General features: G+C 40.7%; 1 pseudogene; it reads left to right on the top strand.

Annotated features, from left to right (window-relative positions):
* Positions 1-558: 558 nt before the first annotated feature.
* On the top strand, positions 559-678 carry LOC134898387 (5S ribosomal RNA; annotated as a pseudogene).
* Positions 679-3,739: the final 3,061 nt, after the last annotated feature.

Here is a 3,739-nt window from a genome sequence, read left to right as displayed (position 1 = left end):
TATTAGAATGTGAGTGCAGTAAACAATATGTGGGAAAAACAAAGAGACCACTTAAAATAAGGATACAAGAACATGTCCGTAATATAAAGAACAAAATGGAGAATCATGCAGTATCCAAACATTTCAGCATAGTACATAATTCCAACCCGGAGGCATTGACTTTCAAAGCAATTGAACTTGTTAAGCTAGGAGAGAGTGGCGGTGACCTAGCTAACAAACTTTCACGTAGAGAAATGTATTGGATTTTTCAACTGCAGACACTCCACCCGAAGGGATTCAATGACTATTATGAAATTGCCCCGTTCCTGTGAAGTAACATTGACATCATGATCTCACGGTTGGATCCTAACACCCGTCCTAAAACCCATCCCCCCCTCCCCCCTAGTCCTTTGTTCCTTCTAGCCCACTCCACACACCCCCACTGCCCTTCCCCCACCCCCCTCCCTTAACCTCTTCCACTTTGTCACCTCTCCATGACAATCACTGTATGTCTATAGTCACTCATATAGCCCCGGTAGTATAATTAGGAATAGTTTTGACACATGTATGGTAAGTAATTATTACAGTCAAGCCACACTGGAAATGCCTAATCTCCCCCGATCTTGGAAGCTAAGCAGTTTTGGGCCTGATCAGTACCAGACTAGGGAGACCACCTGGGAAGATCAGGTACTGTAACCAAACTGACATTAAAAGCCTACATGAGCATGTCATTATTATCACTTAAATATTATTTCTACTATTAATTTGAGTATTTCACATAATCTGCACTTTCTGCACTTTTATTATCTATATCAGTAACTGGTCATAGATTGACTATTTAGGATATTACTAATAAATAAAGTAATATATAAAAAGGGCTAAGTGCAATTAGAATATATTTATTTATATATCTATTCTTTCACTAAATGTCTGGGCATTTTCACTGTAAAATACTAAGTAATATACTTAGAAATTCTTATACATAGAGATCTTATCATTATTAGATTTATAGAATCATCTATTGATTAACCCTTTCTCTATCTATTCTTATGCCTATTGCTATGGAGGAACGATAAAAGTGTTCCTAACTCCGATCACCACAAATATGGCCGCCGCATGGAGGTGTTAATGAAAATACCTTTACAAAGATGGCCGCCGCAATGAACTATTTAGTAGAAGTCTGTTCGAGTACTCCTGGCCTCTAGGAACAACAGAAACCACGGGCGCATGCACAGTCCCGATTCTGGAAGTAGGGCGGAAGTGACGCGAAGACACGATACCGGAAGTGTGGCGTAACATCTGCCGGTACATCTTTAAGAGTGTTTTATTTTAGTTTTTATGCTACAAACCTGCTTTTAAAGAGTCTATTGCACTTTGTATATATATATATATATATATATATATATATATACACACTATCCAACTAGGATGTACACTGATTCTAATTACAAGGTTTTAGTCTGCTATGCAATACCATGTGCAAACAACAGGAAGTGATGTCACAATTGCTATTAGATTAGTACTGGTATAAATAGAAGCCTAGTCCCATGCTGCCTATACCCCTTGATGAAGTCTCAGTGATGAAACACTTTGGACAACCTGGTAGTGACCTCATAATACCCATTAAGCAAAAATGTTCTTTATATATTTTAACTGGTAATTTCATATATTATTGTGTATATTGTTTTTATTTCATTTTTTAAAAAGATTTGTTGTTCAAATTTTTTATGTAAATAAATTGTTTATTACTATTTCCAGATTTATTTATATTGTGAGATTTTTTTTCTTTAAGACACCATTGGTCGCTTTATTCCCCACCCCATTGTGTGATAGATATATATATATATATATATATATATATATATATAACAATCCAAGTCAGCCGGCACTCCTCGCTTCACACCACCCGGTCCTGGTGCACGCATAAAGGTATCAATATTTCTCCAACAATCACACGGCACTCCCGGGACTCTTCTTATATATTTTATTTGTGGTTAAAACATCAACATGTTTCGAAGCCGCAGCTTCTTCATCAGGACTCACCAACAAACAACTGACACCAATACAGACACACATTTAAATACCTGCTGGTCTCCATGTCCTCCCCCGCCAGAACCGCTCACAGCTGCAGCCGCCGAGTGTCCTCCCGTACCTCACTTCCGGGTGCACGCAAGTAGGTGTTGCTAGGCAACACCAATGCTTGCGTTCCAGTGTCTGAGATTCTTCCGGCGTCGAACGGCGCTGTCAGTGAACGGGACTAGGAGGCAACACACAGATGACACAGTTACAGATCATATTAAAAAACAGCGCTTGTTAATCATCACCCACCAATCTTTAAACAGTTAAACCTATTCCTTTTAGATAAGCCCAAGTATCCACCATATCTAGTGAGTAACCACGCTATTAACCCTCGATTAACTCTGCATTTCTATGAATACTGCAGTATACTATAATCGTTAAGTACTTACTTCCCAATAGATCCCCATGGACCAAATTATAAAAGAGTGTTCCAATTAACCTTATCGTTTAATCCTTTTGGGATGATTGTATCTAAGCGCACAATCCACCGTGCCTCTGTCACCGTTAAAGATTTTATACGGTCTCCACCTCTTGGGGAATCTAGTACATGGTCAATCATAAAATATTTCAAATCACTCAAAGAGTGGCCCATCATTTTAAAATGGCGGGCCACCGGTTGGTCATTTGCTTTTCCTCCTAGAGATAAATGGATTGCCGACCTATGAAGGGCCATCCTCTCATGCAGAGTTAATCGAGGGTTAATAGCGTGGTTACTGACAGCGCCGTTCGACGCCGGAAGAATCTCAGACACTGGAACGCAAGCATTGGTGTTGCCTAGCAACACCTACTTGCGTGCACCCAGAAGTGAGGTACGGGAGGACACTCGGCGGCTGCAGCTGTGAGCGGTTCTGGCGGGGGAGGACATGGAGACCAGAAGGTATTTAAATGTGTGTCTGTATTGGTGTCAGTTGTTTGTTGGTGAGTCCTGATGAAGAAGCTGCGGCTTCGAAACATGTTGATGTTTTAACCACAAATAAAATATATAAGAAGAGTCCCGGGAGTGCCGCGTGATTGTTGGAGAAATATTGATACCTTTATGCGTGCACCTGGACCGGGTGGTGTGAAGCGAGGAGTGCCGGCTGACTTGGATTGTTGTATGGTGGGTCTGGTCCTATGGACTAGAAACAACGTTGCAAGGCACCACTGCTGTTGTTTCAATTCTTTCATTACACATTTATACTGGACTTTAGTACCTGCGTGAGTAGGACTGTGTTTGTACTGAAAAGTACCATTGCTAGTAATAGCTTTTAAGTGACAGTGTCTTGGACTTTTTCACCTTGATTATTGCTGTGACGTATTACCTGCGGACAGTAGTAAGATGGAACCTACCACAGATAGACCAGCGGTACAAGATATACCGGGTTTTAAAGATTTCCGAGTGCCATCATGTGAGACCTTTAGCTTCACTGTGGATGAAATACAAGGAATACTATTTAAAGAGCCAGTAACGACATCAGACCCAACCCATACCTTGGAGGATATACAGCACCAGCTATTTAAATTAAGGCGTCGTGAAATTGATTACTTAATGCACGGTACGTCCTTATCTGATTATGTCCGCGAAAGAAAGATTCCCCGCGGTTTCAGGGTTAACAATATACCTACAATTGGGAGACAAAATCCAGAGGTGGTCCGTAAATGGATCGGAATCCTGAATAAGTGTGCACTGGACTTGATGGTC

Source organism: Pseudophryne corroboree, chromosome 3, assembly GCF_028390025.1.
Source record: "Pseudophryne corroboree isolate aPseCor3 chromosome 3, aPseCor3.hap2, whole genome shotgun sequence".
NCBI lineage: Eukaryota > Metazoa > Chordata > Amphibia > Anura > Myobatrachidae > Pseudophryne > Pseudophryne corroboree.
The sequence above is the reverse complement of the archived record's forward strand: the minus strand, read 5'-3'. Positions and strand labels throughout refer to the sequence as shown.